General features: G+C 38.6%; 1 protein-coding gene across 4 annotated transcripts in view; it reads left to right on the forward strand.

Moving 5' to 3' along the window:
* The first annotated feature begins 7,289 nt into the window (after nucleotides 1-7,289).
* The window catches only part of LOC110452277 (dopamine D2-like receptor), a 60,409-nt gene continuing 47,975 nt past the window's right edge, over nucleotides 7,290-19,723 (forward strand). Inside the window, exons 1-2 of one of the 4 annotated variants that reach the window (XM_021500681.1) lie at nucleotides 7,290-7,521; nucleotides 10,005-10,118. The gene's annotated coding sequence lies outside the window, so the exon portion shown is untranslated. The remainder of the gene's footprint in view (nucleotides 7,522-10,004; nucleotides 10,119-19,723) is intronic. The other 3 variants (XM_021500682.1, XM_021500683.1, XM_021500684.1) reach the window with 3 other exon arrangements.

The raw sequence follows: 19,723 nt of genomic DNA on the forward strand, positions 1-19,723 counted from the left end.
TTTTTTCGTCGATTAACGTCAGAACTCCGGCCCTCTATAATATGCGGGAAATATGCGACCCGCGCCCGGAGCGCACTTCAAACTGATATTTTAGAAACAAATCGTCACTTTCACACACATGTCGCACATGGATCGAAAGATCTATTCTTTATGCATTAGGTGGTATCAATAACATGTTTCATAGATCATTACGAAAAGCATTTTCCAACGTTTTCTATACCAACCCATATTTTTTATGGAAATTAGGCCATGAGAAATGTCACATGACTTGACACCGAAGGTATTTCCCAACGTTATGACGTAGGCCGGCGAGATTTTAGTCACGTGGCACTGGAAGGCGGGGCTATCAAAATCTAGAGTAAAACAGAGTAAGTTTGAAAAAATACGTTTTTAGTGATTGTATTAGTTGTTTGAGGCATGTTATGTATGTTCATCTTGTGAATAAAGAATATATCTTTCGATCCATGTGTGACATGTGTGTGAAAGTGACGATTTGTTTCTAAAATATCAGTTTGAAGTGCGCTCCGGGCGCGGGTCGCATATTTCCCGCATATTATAGAGGGCCGGAGTTCTGACGTTAATCGACGACAGACCGATATGAAAAAAGTTGATAAAACGTCAGAATAATTCGGACTACTCCGAGTGGAGCGACAAATGATTCTTGAGATTCCGTCATGGAAATTGTAAATCTATGCACATAGGCCGTGTATGGAGAGAAGGAACGTATCACCTAAACAATGAAACACGACATGAAGTATACCATGAGAAGGATCTAGGAGTGTTTATAGACTATGCCTTAACATTTGTAGACCAAATAAGTGCGCAGGTTGAAAAGGCAAATGCAATGTCCGCGCTAACTTGACGCGCTAATACTTGATCATGAATGAACGTATTTTTCCGCTGTTATATAAAACTGTTGTAAGAGTTAATTTAGAATTTGCGAACCCGTTGTAGTACCCATATAAATCTTAGCATATTGATATGTTGGAAAGGGTACAAAGAAGGGCCACGAAACAAATTCCGGGATTTAGAGACCTGTCTTATCCGGAGCGGCTTAAAGACTAAACTTTGAGCTTCAGACGTGCAAGAGGCGATGTTATAGAAGCATTTACGATAATGAGTGGAGTTATAATCGAAAAGCTTCGGATTTCCTTAAGTTGTGGCAGGACTTTTCCGAAAGACAAGTACGTTGTACAAGGAGTCATTCTAAAAACACTTTAGATAAGGAGGATCTTTTCCCCTGCGATCGGTAAAGTTATAGAACAGTCTTCCAGAGGATATGATATCAGCACCATCAATACATATATTGAAAACAGATTCGATAAACATTGGATTGATCAGGAATAGAAATATAATTACAGCGCTAACATACTTTGTTAAACATGCGATGTGGTTAACCAAACTTCCATATACGGATACATGTATAGATTTCTTTGACATGTTGGATTCCAGTGTAGAGGATCATTATACAGACCTTGTATCGGAAATGACACTCAACTATATTGCACAACCGGCTCCACTTTCAGGAATTTTCTTGAGCTAAAGGCAATTCCTTAACTGACTTTTCCCAACGGAAACCATTGATGTATTGAAGACTGAAATACTGTTCCGTCAATGCTGTCCTCAACTTCCGTGATGCTTCCCTATAGGAAAACTTAGTGGACAGGTATTGGCGGATCCTACTCTACTGTTGGATACAAACGGACATAAGGAGGATTGCCAACGCAAGCAAGTTAGTTTCGTATTTTCCAGACCAAAAGATATATGACAGACAGAAAGAGGATATGAATTAATGTTACCTGCATTCTACATCCATGTGTATACATGTACAAGGGTGGTAGGCAGATCCATCCACATCCACGTACACACACAGGCCGTGAGAGGGATGCAGACGGATACATCCACGTACACACACAGGCCTTGAGAGGGATGCAGAAGGATACATCCACGTACACACAGAGGCCGTGGTGGTAGGCAGATCCATCCACATCCACGTACACACACAGGCCGTGAGAGGGACGCAGACGGATACATCCACGTACACACACAGGCAGTGAGAGGGATGCAGACGGATACATCCACGTACACACACAGGCTGTGAGAGGTATGCAGAAAGATACATCCACGTACACACACAGGCCTTGAGAGGGATGCAGAAGGATACATCCACGTACAAACACAGGCCGTGAGAGGGATACAGAAGGATACATCCACGAGAGGGATGCAGAAAGATACATCCACATACCCACACAGGTCGTGAGAGGGATGCAGACGGATACATCCACGCACACACACAGGCCGTGAGAGGGATGCAGACGGGTACATCCACGTACACACACAGGCCGTGAGAGGGATACAGAAGGATACATCCACGAGAGGGATGCAGAAAGATACATCCACATACCCACACAGGTCGTGAGAGGGATGCAGAAGGATACATCCACGTACACCCACAGGCCGTGAGAGGGATGCAGAAGGATACATCCACGTACACACACAGGCCTTGAGAGGGATGCAGAAAGATACATCCACATACACACACAGGTCGTGAGAGGGATGCAGACGGATACATCCACGTACGCACACAGGCCGTGAGAGGAATGCAGAAAGATACACCCCCGTACACACACAGACCGTGAGAGGGATGCAGGATACAAGTTACCTTGTTTTCCATGCATTCCCATCGTGTGGAATTCAGGGTTAACCACAATTTAAGAAATCATATATCAAAATTAATTGACGTATTCTACGTAATACTGTACGGCCAATCGTGTATCGGGCCAATCTGACCTTACCTATATGTAGTTATAACATCGTGTATCGGGCCAATGTGTCCTTACCTACATGTAGTTATCCCATCGTATATCGGGCCAATGTGTCCTAACCTATATACATCCACGTACACACAGAGGCCGTGAGAGGGATACAGATGGATACATCCACGTACAGACACAGGCCGTGAGAGGAATGCAGAAAGATACACCCACGTACACACACAGTCCGTGAGAGGGATGCAGGATACAAGTTACATTGATTTCCATGCATTCCTATCGTGTGGAATTCAGGGTGAACCAAAATTTAAGAAATCATATATCAAAATTAATTGACGTATTCTACGTAATACTGTACGGCCAATCGTGTATCGGGCCAATATGATCTTACCTATATGTAGTTATAACATCGTGTATCGGGCCAATATGACCTTACCTATATGTAGTTATAACATCGTGTATCGGGCCAATATGATCTTACATACATCCACGTACACCCACAGGTCGTGAGAGGGATGCACAAGGATACATCCACGTAAACACATAGGCCGTGAGAGGGATAAAGAAGGATACATCCACGAGAGGGATGCAGAAAGATACACCCACGTACCCACACAGGCCTTGAGAGGGATGCAGAAGTACACATCTAGTTACCCACACAGGCCGTGAGAGGAATGCAGAAAGATACACCCACGTACACACACAGGGCGTGAGGGGGATGCAGAAGGATACAGCCACGTACACACACAGGGCGGGAGAGGGATGCAGACGGATACAGCCACGTACACACACAGGGCGTGAGGGGGATGCAGAAAGATACACCCCCGTACACACACAGACCGTGAGAGGGATGCAGGATACAAGTTACCTTGTTTTCCATGCATTCCTATCGTGTGGAATTCAGGGTTAACCACAATTTAAGAAATCATATATCAAAATTAATTGACGTATTATACGGAATACTGTACGGCCAATCGTGTATCGGGCCAATATGATCTTACCTATATGTAGTTATAACATCGTGTATCGGGCCAATATGATCTTACATACATCCGCGTACACACACAGGTCGCGAGAGGGATGCAGAAGGACACATCAACGTACACACACAGGCCGCGAGAGGGCTGCAGAAAGATACAACCACGTACACACACAGGCCGAGAGAGGGATGCAGACGGATACATCCACGGACACACACGGGCCGGGAGAGGGATGCAGAAAGAGACATCCACATACACACACAGACCGTGAGAGGGATGCAGACGGATACATCCCCGTACACACCCAGGTCGTGAGAGGGATGAAGACGGATACATCCACGTACAGACACAGGCCGTGAGAGGAATGCAGAAAGATACACCCCCGTACACACACAGACCGTGAGAGGGATGCAGGATACAAGTTACATTGTTTTCCATGCATTCCCATCGTGTGGAATTCAGGGTTAACCACAATTTAAGAAATAATATATCAAAAGAGGGATGCAGAAGGACACATCAACGTACACACACAGGCCGAGGGAGGGATGCAGACGGATACAGCCACGTACACACACAGGCGGTGAGAGGGATGCAGACAGATACAACCACGTACGCACACAGGGCGTGAGAGGGATACAGATGGATACATCCACGTACACCCACAGGTCGTGAGAGGGGGGCAGAAAGATACATCCACCTACACACACAGGTCGTGTGAGGGATGCAGAAGGATACATGCACGTACACACACAGGCCATGAGAGGGATGCAGAAGCAAGGGTGGTAGGCAGATCCATCAACATCCACGTACACACAGAGGTCGTGAGAGGGATGCAGGATACAAGTTACATTGTTTTCCATGCATTCCTATCGGGGGGAATTCAGGGTTAACCACAATTTAAGAAATCATATATCAAAATTAATTGACGTATTATACGGAATACTGTACGGCCAATCGTGTATCGGGCCAATATGACCTTACCTATATGTAGTTATAACATCGTGTATCGGGCCAATATGATCTTACCTATATGTAGTTATAACATCGTGTATCGGGCCAATATGATCTTACCTATATGTAGTTATAACATCGTGTATCGGGCCAATATGATCTTACCTATATGTAGTTATAACATCGTGTATCGGGCCAATATGATCTTACCTATATGTAGTTATAACATCGTGTATCGGGCCAATATGATCTTACCTATATGTAGTTATCACACACAGGCCGTGAGGGGGATGCAGAAGGATACAGCCACGTACACACACAGGCCGAGAGAGGGATGCAGAAGGACACATCCACGTACACACAGAGGTCGTGAGAGGGATGCAGGATACAAGTTACATTGATTTCCATGCATTCCTATCGGGGGGAATTCAGGGTTAACCACAATTTAAGAAATCATATATCAAAATTAATTGACGTATTCTACGTAATACTGTACGGCCAATCGTGTATCGGGCCAATGTGTCCTTACCTACATGTAGTTATACCATCGTATATCGGGATACATCCACGTACGCACACAGGTCGTGAGAGAGGTGCAGAAAGATACATCCGCGTACACACACAGGCCGTGAGAGGGATGCAGGATACAAGTTACATTGTTTTCCATGCATTCCTATCGTGTGGAATTCAGGGTTAACCACAATTTAAGAAATCATATATCAAAATTAATTGACGTATTCTACGGAATACTGTACGGCCAATCGTGTATCGGGCCAATATGACCTTACCTATATGTAGTTATAACATCGTGTATCGGGCCAATATGATCTTACCTATATGTAGTTATAACATCGTGTATCGGGCCAATGTGATCTTACCTATATGTAGTTATAACATCGTGTATCGGGCCAATGTGTCCTTACCTACATGTAGTTATACCATCGTATATCGGGCCAATGTGTCCTTACCTATATGTAGTTATAACATCGTGTATCGGGCCAATGTGATCTTACCTATATGTAGTTATAACATCGTGTATCGGGCCAATGTGTCCTAACCTATACAGTATGTTGTTATAACCATAGATTACTTATCTAGATATTACAAATGTAATGGTCTAAATTATCGATATACAATCCAACAATAAAAGTATGTCTTATGAAATCAGATGAATAATAATCTTATAAATACAGATAACGAAAATATATAAATGACCCGTATAGTCTGCCGTAATGGTGTTCATTACAATTTGACTACTTTATAACGCCACTCGACAGGATAATTGACGTTCACCCGACCTGTCACCAATCATAATATCACGGGATCAAGTATCACTTATTCACTAAGTATCACGTTTTCAGTGCATATTTCACATGCCACACGTAACGGGAAACCCCGTGAGATGTCATTCTGGGAAACAAGTTACGTTTTCAAAGTATGAAATAGAGATTGTCAAGCTACCAAAGATCGTCGGATAGTCTAAATGTCAGATATTGGATGTGCACGCTATGATTGTAGCCTATTTCCCCCTTTAACACGAAGTCGCATAGCAAGTTAAAACCTGCTGTTTAAAACATAAGCAAATTCGACGCGGTAACTGATCACTGTGATCAAAGAAAAGGGATAACTTATTTGTATTTTTTTTTTAAATCTTTAGAAAATGTTAATGTCTATTGAAGTAATCTAAAAGAATAACTTTGAACTGATTTGTGTATTCACACCGCTACTTTGAGTTTATATGTATATGACGTGCTCGTTATTTATATCAGCTAACAATGTGATGATTTTAGTTGTAAACATTATCCCATGAAGAACATTGTTTCGATGACAATATCTTCATGAGAAAATTACATGAATATATGTTGAGTATACAATGATATCCTTGCTTAACGTTCAGCATTAAGGAGAATGACAACAACTGTTGTCACCCGTTGTCAGTATAATGTGACCGGGCGGAATGCTATGCTGGGTGCCTTCGGCATGGCATTTCAGTGAGATAGCACTATAAAGTCAGCTGTTAATAGGACGTTAATCATAGTTAAAACACACCAAACCAAACAATGATATCACATATATTTGTTATTTGTTTCATGTTATTAAGGCATGAATGCCAAATCAAGATTGTTTTCATGTATCGCTATTGCTTATACACATGTATAAGATACTGTTATTTGATCTCGGCGGCATGTTGTGTGACGGATCATTAAGTTTGTCCTAATCGAGACCAACTCAATTCATTACCCCATGTAATCGACAAAAGCAAAATCTCAACCTCAATTTAACATTAAATGATATTTAATGTCATTAAATAATATTTAATGTATTTTTTTAAAAATGAAAATTTGAAAATAACGATAAGAATAAGGAATATATTTTTAAAATGTAAAGGCTTTTGTACAAACGTGTATATATTTTCTGTCTGCTACACATGTAGCTATGAATGACTGTCCTAAATGTACTATCCCAGCGTAACGTGCTTCTGACACGCTACTGCTATACACATACACATGTAAAGTAGTTGTATTATGTAGTCGTACTAGGAAGACTGTAAGATTTCCTACAACTATGACTAATGTGTCTAAAATTAGTTTGTAGGTTTCCCCAAGAGACGGTATACTGTACTGTGTAGCCATTTATATTTAGTGTACGAGGCAGACGACTCTCCCCGCGTTATCTAATCGGACGTGTGTTTTTTATGTGTGGTACAGTGTGGCAAACGTGACATTTCATGCACATGCATTTAGAACCTGCACAAGTGGAAACAGGATTGAATATTAGGTATGTAGCTACTTCATGACCTACTGATGCTGTTTTTCTCGGTAAGTACTACTCAGCATATCATTAATTTTACACATGTTGATATGAAAATAGTTGAACTTTTTGCTTGCCTCTTGATTTGATGTATTTTGATTAATACTGATAAACCATGGGGTTTTGGGATGGGAGTGATTTTTAAAATGAAATATGGGGGATATGTTTTGAGGCTGAGGAGGGGAAGTTCCTGAATATAAGCCCCACCCCACCCACACACCCTATCCCCACCCATCCCCCACCCCACCTTAGATCAGTCAACTCGATCAATATTATTACAATTGAAAATAAGACGACAACTTATAAAGAAATTGTAATGCAACAAATATGTTGTTTTCATCTCCCCAGCGGCCAAAAATAACTTATACCATATTAGTCAATCCTGTTTGACCGGGTGGCAACGCGAAAGAAATGCTCTGACAGAATCAAAGTGTTGGTTTATCTAATATTCATGTATCTATCTATATGTTATACTCCACAGAGACCAAAATGGCTTTTGTATTCTTTTTGTCTATGCATGCCATTGACCTTCCTATCCGATGGTTATGTTAATCACGAAATCCCAGTTTAGATGTTCGACGAAAAAAAGGTGTGCTGACACATATGTCCTAGCGTACCCGTTGTCACTTTGGCCCAGGTATGTCGTCTGCTCTAGTCCGTGTCTATTCAGCTGTGTGCGTATTATTTCACATAATCAGTACTGTTGTACTTTTTTTAAGATAATACGAGAAACAGGAATGACATACGGACAGTGAAATATGGTCCCATGTTGACGGTCGGGGACTTATCCATATATACAGATGTCGATAATAACATACATTCTCATTCTCAATTTGCTGTAGTTCTACTTTGTCACACAAATTCATTCTCGGTACTAAATGACCTAGAGAACCAATGACATACGCGTGCCCTTCTCCTGTCTTTTAAAAGATGCTTTCATCAATCTCAAAGCTCTAGGTTTATAACTACCTCCAGATAACAACTTACAAAGCACCTTATGAATTAGACAAAAATTAAAAATCGTAATTGCCCGATAATCAAGAATTTGAATTATATATAATTATGTATGTATGTCTATCGGAAATTAAAGCCCCTGAGCTTGACATTCTTCTACAGCAAGCAATACCTCTTAAATAGTTTGCACAGGAACACATAGCTCTCCGCATCAGTGTTATATCGTTAACACTCGGACCCGAACCCTTCGCAATGTACAGACAGATATAGCCATATTACAATACCGTCCTTTTTGCCATCGGCAGCCAAAACCATTCTGTTAGGTAGACACACACGCAGTGAATTCTCTTCGTAGTACTCACCGCACGAACTATAGAAAGTTCTATTTAACATTGCAGACTTCGACCGTTTGTTTGATTTACAAAATCACGATGACATTTAACAGGAAAACAAAATTTATCACAAAGTCTATTTCCCTAAAAAGCTATTCACTTAACAGGAAAACGATAATTTAACACAAAGTTAATTCCCCAAAAAACCTATTCACATCAAGCTTATCACAACACCTCCAGTCTAGAAAATACAATCATGCAACCGCTTCATAGCAAACTGACAACTTTTAAACACACCCACTAGAAAGAGATTATTCTAATCAACCAATTCCTGGAACCATTTACACTTATATTCCAATTCCAGACAAAATTCCAAGTCCTCTCCTAGGATCTCAGAACTGTATAACAGAAAAAAACTTAGGTCCTGATCATGTTGATAGCAAAACGCTTAAAGATAAACAAAAGGTATATATCGCTCTCATTTTAACATGGATTTAAACACGGATTAGATCTCGGAAATGCATGTTTTATGTTAAAAAAGACTGATATACATAACCTCAACAATAATCGTCCTTCTCTAAGCGCTATCTGTTGAAACCTGACGGACGTCAAACAACCTTCATAATTTTCAGCGCGGATTTTGTCTTCACGATCGTGTGAAACAGTGAATTTTTTCATCAAAGATTTGTCCTTTTCTAATAATATAAACGACAAACCAACATGGTCATTATGAATTTGGCCAAATCATATTCGGCGTAGCCTCCCATACTCCTCATCTCTATAAGCTTACACAGCCATTGAAGTAGGTAGGGGCTGACCCTTCTTGTCGGTAGGGGCTGGCCCTTCTTGTCGGTAGGGGCTGGCCCTTCTTGTCGGTAGGGGCTGGCCCTTCTTGTCGGTAGGGGCTGGCCCTTCTTGCACAGCTCTTATTCTGTCTTTATAAGCCACTTTTCTTCCCTTCGGGAAAAGACCCCACCTTATGTACTTACCCTTTATAATTGTGGACCGCCATACTATGGCAGGTTAACGTACTATTAGTAAAATTACTAGAGACAATTTCTCTAAAAATAAAGATGTATTTGTAAATATTCACTTCTTTAAAATGATTTCATATCAATTGATACTTAATACATCTTTAAATATTTTACAGATACATTTAAATAAAACACTAAAATAAACAGAGATTTTTATTTTATTTTTATCAGAAATCGACAAAACTAATAGAGACAGCCCTTTATAACACAACTCCACTTTGACCCCCGGCCATTCTTAAAACCTGGCATTCTCACCAGGAACGGTAAGATTGGGGCGCTCTTCCGGTAAGTAAAACAGTGGTAAAATTTACTGTACTTTCAAAAATATAGCTATTACGGCCTGGTGTTTGTCAATACGGGGTTGACGATGTCATTTAAATGTCATATCGTTGTACACTAACGTACCAAAATACTTAATTAAGTGCGCTTGTGTTGAAATTCTTTCCCTAAAGAGACTCGCTGACGTTAGTAATAGTGCCATCGCTGTGTAGTGTTCTATGCTAGTGGGTGTGTCAATGTAACACAAAGGTTACACTACGTTACCGTCTGAGGTCAAGTTATACATCCAAGTGTAAACTGTACAAAGATACAGAGATCCCCCAGACAAAACGTCCTTCATCAGTACATATAGGTCAAGTTTTAGTATCCTCCTTCAAACAGGAAATATAAAGGTTTGTATAAATATTCATTTATTTCTTTCTCTCCCCTACTACCTTTCCCCTTTCCCATTTTCTATATCTGAGCAGTCGCTGCCTGCTTGTGTGCTTTTCAAAGGAGACAGGTTTACAAAAGTTCCAAGCTTTTTTTTCTGAATCCTTGTTGTATACAATGTATGTTATGAAATGTTATAGTGATATTATATACAGTTTAAATTAATAATCACAAGGACATTATTATGTATCGTAAATGTAGTACCTATGTTTGCAGTGGAATTACTTATTATCTATATCTCGCTGCGTACTACTGTGTATAGTAAGTGCTATCTATGTTTATTAATGTTCATTATCATGACAGATTTGTCGTTATTATAGAACGTAAAAAAGGCGACCATTTACCACAGTAAACATGGGTTAAAGGTACATAATAATCATGTAATTGGTGACCAGCTTTAGTCGATGTACTACTAATCAGGAAAATTCCTCATCAGTTAATTTTCTAATTATTTTTGATGAAATCGAGCGTAATTACATCGGTTATTGTAATAAACATCTCACAGAATTTTAGTAATTTACACTATTATATTTTAGGATAAAGGTCAAAGCAATTCAAAGTACAGTCACTGTGTGAAAGTTCCCGCACACTGTGTACGCACGGTATTCATAAGGTGATGAAGGATTGTGTTTTAGATTATTATCTTTACCGACAGTCATCTTAATATGTCTTACCAAAAGAAATCAAATAATTTATGAGAACAAATCCGCAATAGCTCGTACTAAACAAAAAAAAACACTAATTCACATGATTTCTTATCTACTAAAAAATACAAGTCAACAAAACTTTAATTCGAACTCAAAATTGATAAACTAAAGCAAAATATGAACACAAGACAGATTTACATGGAGACCATTGAAAAAGTACACCGAGACTAAGACTAGGGTGTTCAGTTTTATCGACGACACTCGACGTGTAAATCTAGGTCAAATCCAAAATTAGGTCCTCATATTGAGAACACGGGTAATGACATCAAAACCACAAACAACTCTAATAGCATAAACAAAACTTCTTACTTTTTATTTATTTATTTTTTATTTTTCATAAATGTTTTTTACATATACAAAACAATATAGCACGTTCTCTCACACTCACATCTACACGTTTTAAAATAACACTGTCATCATCCTTCACATCATCATCATCATCATCATCATCATCATCATCATCATCATCCATCATATATGAATATCATCATACACCCTACTCTTACATCATCGTAATCACATCACTGTCATCATCATCGATAGCGACATATTGGCGTTGTCATCACCCTCATTAAGCACTGTCATCATCCTTCACATCATCATCATCATCATCATCATCATCATCATCATCATCATCATCATCCATCATATATGAATATCATCATACACCCTACTCTTACATCATCGTAATCACATCACTGTCATCATCATCGATAGCGACATATTGGCGTTGTCATCACCCTCATTAAGCACTGTCATCATCCTTCACATCATCATCATCATCATCATCATCATCATCATCATCATCATCATCATCCATCATATATGAATATCATCATACACCCTACTCTTACATCATCGTAATCACATCACTGTCATCATCATCGATAGCGACATATTGGCGTTGTCATCACCCTCATTAAACACTATCATCAACTTATTATCATCATCATCATCATTCATCATCATCTTACCTCCTCATCAACAATATATCATCATCCTCCACACGGTATGATTGTCATTATGATCATATACCATCATCTCACATCCTCATCAATAACATATTGATCAGCATCCTCTACAATATGTGATCATCATCATTATCATCATCAGTGACTATCATTTATCACCATCATCACCATCATCACCATCATCATCATCATCATCACCATCATCACCATCATCACCATCATCACCATCATCACCATCATCACCATCATCACCATCATCACCATCATCACCATCATCACCATCATCACCATCATCACCATCATCACCATCATCACCATCATCACCATCATCACCATCATCACCATCATCACCATCATCACCATCATCACCATCATCACCATCATCACCATCATCACCATCATCACCATCATCACCATCATCACCATCATCACCATCATCACCATCATCACCATCATCACCATCATCACCATCATCACCATCATCACCATCATCACCATCATCACCATCATCACCATCATCACCATCATCACCATCATCACCATCATCACCATCATCACCATCATCACCATCATCACCATCATCACCATCATCACCATCATCACCATCATCACCATCATCACCATCATCACCATCATCACCATCATCACCATCATCACCATCATCACCATCATCACCATCATCACCATCATCACCATCATCACCATCATCACCATCATCACCATCATCACCATCATCACCATCATCACCATCATCACCATCATCACCATCATCACCATCATCACCATCATCACCATCATCACCATCATCACCATCATCACCATCATCACCATCATCACCATCATCACCATCATCACCATCATCACCATCATCACCATCATCACCATCATCACCATCATCACCATCATCACCATCATCACCATCATCACCATCATCACCATCATCACCATCATCACCATCATCACCATCATCACCATCATCACCATCATCACCATCATCACCATCATCACCATCATCACCATCATCACCATCATCACCATCATCACCATCATCACCATCATCACCATCATCACCATCATCACCATCATCACCATCATCACCATCATCACCATCATCACCATCATCACCATCATCACCATCATCACCATCATCACCATCATCACCATCATCACCATCATCACCATCATCACCATCATCACCATCATCACCATCATCACCATCATCAACCATGCATGATCATCCTCAACATTATCTACAATCATCTTTCATCATCAACAACAACATAACATTTCCTCATCATCATCATCATCCACAACGAATCATCATCATCATCGTATTTTCATCAGATGAACACAAATGCTTATATCTTTTAATGACATATACACAACAAAATCTCGTAGTTTCTTCACTCTCGGGTGGAGTGGATTTGGGAGAAAATGCCCGAGCGTTGTGATATTATTCCAAAAAGGAAGGATTCCTTATTATACGCAAAAGGAATCAGGAGTATATCAAGTAGAGATTCAAATCTCTGCGGTAAAGCTTGCACCTCTTTACCTTCCCATAAACAATGCACTATTGTTTCATGCTCCGTATTACACAAGGAACATAAAGGACTTTGACTCTTTTTGATTTTAAAAAGAAAAGTGTTTGTTACTAAAATACGGTGTATAATTTGGAACCATTGTAATTTTGATTTTTTTGTGACTACAAAAGGTAATTTAAATATTTTTGTCCATTTCTCTTTATCTATATTATACTCCTGATTCCATTTTCTGGTTCCAGTAGGCAGTGTCACTGGAGCGATAGTAATATTATAAAAATATTTCGAACCTTTCTTACTCTTAAAGAATATATCAAATAGTAGTGGTATAATAAGCTGGGAAGGTCTTTCCCTCAGGAAATCATGTCTTCTTTAAAAGCGATGGATAGCAGATACCAATCCATGATATTGCAGAAAGTTTGTATTGATTTGAAAATTATATAGAAACTCGTCAAATGAAAAAAAGGTCAAATTATCTGAATTAAAAAAAAATCTTACTTAATAAATATATTTTTTATAATGAATAACAAGTCTCCTAAAGTATGAAAAAACCTTCTAAAAATGCGTTATGTTGTTAAGCAAATTTCATTTGGTATTTATGTGAGATAAGATGATACCTCATAGTCATTATAATATTTTCTATTAATGAACATGTACATTTATCGTGTATTAGAACATGTAAGTAAAGGAAATCGTTATTTTTTATTTTATTTTTACAAGACCCATTATTGGTCACAAGTAACGCAGTATGCTTATGTCTTCTCATCGTTGTGATAAAAAACAAGGTAACCTTTTCATCTGTTTATGTCACACAAAAGCTTGATACAAATATACATGTACAGATGTAAAAACATAGAGTGATTGACCGGGAAAACTATTGTTATACTATGATACCCTAATAGGACTGGCCAGCATGGAGATCCACACATATATACCTACAATGATTAAGGTAATCTATATTAAATCGTGGTCCTTTTATGTCCCAGAATATTCATGTTTATAAATAAATACGATATCTTGTCTTTATTACTATGTCATTAACGATGGATGGATTGTTATCGAGTTTTGGCAATGACGCTCCATTAAAGCTACTTTATTTTTGTTGTTCTTTTTCTGTATAAATTCCCCATTATAACCACTAATGCATTCAAATAATTGCAACAATTTGAGGGGGAAACCTGTTTTTCAATTAAGTCTGTTCTGACATTATTTAGCCATTAATTTTAATTCAAAATAACAATAAAAGCATGAAATTATTGCTAAAATTAGGGAGACACCGCTTTTTTTACCTAAATAAACGTGAACATACTGTATCCCTTATAGTGTTGGTGTTTGACCTTTGCATGCCTGCATGTTCCCGTGGAGCTCGTGGGATCCATAATGTAAAAAAACCCGTCTACAAGTACTTTCTTTTCACTCTATCGTATTTCACTGGCTGCAGTCGCTACACTGATATCACACGCTTGAACTCTATGTTACGTCAGCTGCGTTATATGAGGTCTTTAATGTTCTTTCAACGTATCAGCTAATTAATTGATCAATCGACTGTAGACGTTTGGGAATTGTCGGTCCTCAATGTCATGTGTTTGTCTCATTAGCAGTTGTTACCATTAAAGAAATTGTTGGGTCAGCGAGATCAAGTAAATGTTATTCAAAGTCGGTACAACGGTAACTATGGCAACGAAATGCCTTTACTGCGTCTATGACCGTAGTAGGTATAATGCACGGATCCTGTAAATGCTCGCGGTTTCTCCGTTAAGTGAATTAGTGCGAAAATATCTACACGCGAATGTTTGTTTTTATATATATATATAAAATACATTGAATTTTAAATATTTCAACTCGCAAGAATTTCCTCTTTTTCAGTATAAAATGTGATAGAAACAATGTAGCATTAAAGTAAACACATGGGCTTGTTAAAGAGCTATAAACCATATGCTGGTACACACAACGCATACATGTGTATATTACCATCAATCAGCCGTTGTTTACATAAGCACAGTGAACTGACTATTATAGGTTTTCATTACGGACCTAGTCTACTGGCTATGGCCCTGTCAGAAATCAAAATAAATTGAGGGTAATAAAAACTGTTAGGATAATTTAATCAAATGAAGTTGACACAAACAAACTGTACATGCATCTGTACATTATAATTAGGAATTATGGAAAAGTGAAAGTGTCAGTGGAAACATATCAAATGGTAAAAATAAAGTATAAATAAAACAATAATGAAGATGTTTATTTTAGTTGTTTAAAGTTTGGTTGTTGCACTAAAATAATGTCTATATGCACAAAATCTATATGAACTTAAACGCTAACTGATAAAAGTAGTAAAAATACTCGACTGATGTTATTGAGCGGGACATGAGGCATCCTTTTTCCCAATAACTGTAGTAATATTTTAATCGTACAAACATGTTTTGATGGTTCCCTTCTCATACAATTAATTATCTCGTAAAAAACTTCGTGGGCACCATCTATTTCTGGACAGACAACACCACATGAAATAAAACTTACAACAACGTTAACATATTAACATCGAAAGTTTCCAGATGGAATTGTTTGTCAGTCGAGATGCAGTGAAATTAAACAGAAAGCCATCATGTAATGTTCCTGTAATGCGGTTGACATTCATAACCCTATGACTGCAATGGGAATAGGCAACCATAAACCACCGCATTGGCTTAACGACAAACTCTATGTCATTGATCTTGTCAGCAGACGTGTGTTGTATGTACTCAAATATACAGCTTATGAGTCTGCTAACCATATATAAAACCAGGGCCGCGGTGGCATCTGACATTCTGCTACCACTAGCCCTCCACCACTGGGTCGCGGGTTCGAGACCTACATGTACGTGGGGCAGTCGCCAGGTACTGGCCGTAGGTCGGTGGTTTTCCCCTGGGAACTCCAGCTTTCCTCCACCACCAAAACCTGGCACGTCCTTACATGACCATAGCTGTAAATAGGACGTAAAGCACACATATTAGCTGTTAACAAGATGTTAAACACAAACAAACCAAAAACAAAAACAAAACCCAGCCATTAGACTTACCGTGACACGTCCATGCGTTACTATCGCCGTTGAGTTTAAGAGGGTTCTTATCGGTAGGAAAGGACTTTCAATGTTTCATTATAAGTGTATCATTAGATAATTTCCGGTTTCGAAGGCAGCCGTTGAGGCATTTAAACATGTAGTCGGCTATAATTTAATGTCAAAACATTATCATGTACATTTTCGATAGGTGCCTTACGGTACAAAGTAACAAATACTGTTACGTCATAAGTAACAACGAGGGATTTATTGAACTTTTGACAAATTCTCATATACCATTGAAGGAACCACGAACTTGTTTTGGTGTAAAAGTCACTCAAATTCCCTTTCTTAACATTGTATGTGATGTAATGGGAATAAGTTTTAGATTTTTCTGATAACATGGTACATATTCTCTGATACACTTCACTGAGACGATTGATACACTTCACTGAAACGATTGATACACTTTACTGAGACGATTGATACACTTTACTGAGACGATTGATACATTTCACTGAGACGATTGATACACTTTACTGAGACGATTGATACACTTCACTGAGACGATTGATACACTTCACTGAGACGATTGATACACTTTACTGAGACGATTGATACACTTCACTGAGACGATTGATACACTTCACTGAGACGATTGATACACTTTACTGAGACGATTGATACACTTCACTGAGACGATTGATACACTTCACTGAGACGATTGATACACTTTACTGAGACGATTGATACACTTCACTGAGACGATTGATACACTTCACTGAGACGATTGATACACTTTACTGAGACGATTGATACACTTCACTGAGACGATTGATACACTTCACTGAGACGATTGATACACTTTACTGAGACGATTGATACACTTCACTGAGACGATTGATACACTTCACTGAGACGATTGATACACTTTACTGAGACGATTGATACACTTCACTGAGACGATTGATACACTTCACTGAGACGATTGATACACTTTACTGAGACGATTGATACACTTCACTGAGACGATTGATACACTTCACTGAGACGATTGATACACTTTACTGAGACGATTGATACACTTCACTGAGACGATTGATACACTTCACTGAGACGATTGATACACTTTACTGAGACGATTGATACATTTCACGGAGACGATTGAGACACTTTACTGAGACGATTGATACACTTTACTGAAACGATTGATACACTTTACTGAGACGATTGATACACTTCACTGAGACGATGTCTAAAATGAGGGGGTGCAATGTTTGCTCTGGTCAATATTAAATATGTCGATTTTTTTTTGAAACTCAAATAATTTCTACATCAGATGCAGCCTTTGATGATAGTGATTTTTTGAAAAAGCACAAGAATCACTTACAGCAGACATGATAATGATATGAAATTTATTATTAACCTGGCGAATCTTAGCAGTGCGATACGACCAGTTTTCAGGATTAGCAACACAAGATCAAATAGCGATCATGGAAGATGTAATGCTGCCCCCGGTACCGAGTGAGGAGTGGGTGTCAAAAAGGTTTTTTTAACTTGGACATTATCGAGATCCCAACCCTTTATCCGTGTATGTAATTATTAAGCATCAAGAGACAAACACAATCATGATATTATTATTATTGACACTGGGGTCTGGCCCCACCCCTAGGGACTTAATTGCTAGTCATAACTTTAAAACAGTTGAGATCAGGGGATCCACACCCAATAACCATATATACAATTGCTAGGCATCAAGAGACGAATACAATCATGGTATTATTTTAAACCCTTGGGTCTAGCCCCACCCCTAGGGACTTACTTTTTTGTTTTGGTGGGATCTTCTCGGTTGTTATCCACTGGCCAAATCGATAAATTAAAACAAAAATTGGTTCACTTTGTCTTCCAATTTTGTTCGGTTTAAGTTTCAGCAAAGAATATTGAACATTGAAATTGATTCATAATGATGATTAATGTTTTGTGGCAAATATCATATCCACATACAGAACCAAAGTAGGAATGTGGTAAAAGCAATGTCACACATATGTGGTTAGTTGACATCTAAGATTGCACGCTTTTATTTAGCTAATGGATAAACACCTCGAGAGACCCATAAGTGCAACTTAGCACTCGTGCCATTTGAGATGTGTGGAATTGCCTATTCATTTTATCTAAGCCGAAATGGTAGAACTTAATTCTCATTTTAAAAGACTAATTGTCATAATGAGTTTTGGGAATGATCCAATAAGAAACCACTGTAGGCGACTTATGTATATGTATAGCTATTCGGGAGCCTTTTTATTTGGAAAGGAGAGGTAAAAGACATCAATGTTGTTGCTATGGTAATACGCATGTCAATTTGGGAGCTTTCATTTATGGTACGGATAGATTAAAGATACCAACGTTGTTGGTATGGTAACATTGAGTATGTATACATATGTCGATTCTGGGGATTCTTATTTGGAAAGGAGAGGTAAAAGGGTCCAACGTTGCTGCTATGGTAATACTTAGTATGTATACGTATGTCAATTCTTGAGTTTTATTATTATGAAAGCAGAGGTAAAAGAGACCAACGTTGCTTTTATTAAAGTAGTTAGTAGTCTGGATCTTTCTTGTCCTCGTGTGCATTCTACTTAATCGTCATTACCTCCATGGCAGCTATAGCCGTTATCTTATACTTGTTATTTTGATCCTTGTTCTATACTGTTCTATGCTCTGTCTCGATACCCATTGTTATTTTGATCCTTGTTCTATACTGTTCTAGGCTCTGTCTCGATACCCATTGTTATTTTGATCCTTGTTCTATACTGTTCTATGCTGTGTCTCGATACCCATTGTTGTTTTGATCCTTGTTCTAAACTTTTCTATGCTGTGTCTCGATACCCATTGCTATTTTGATCCTTGTTCTATACTTTTCTATGCTGTG

This window comes from Mizuhopecten yessoensis, unplaced genomic scaffold (assembly GCF_002113885.1).
Source record: "Mizuhopecten yessoensis strain PY_sf001 unplaced genomic scaffold, ASM211388v2 scaffold6523, whole genome shotgun sequence".
NCBI classification, from domain to species: domain Eukaryota; kingdom Metazoa; phylum Mollusca; class Bivalvia; order Pectinida; family Pectinidae; genus Mizuhopecten; species Mizuhopecten yessoensis.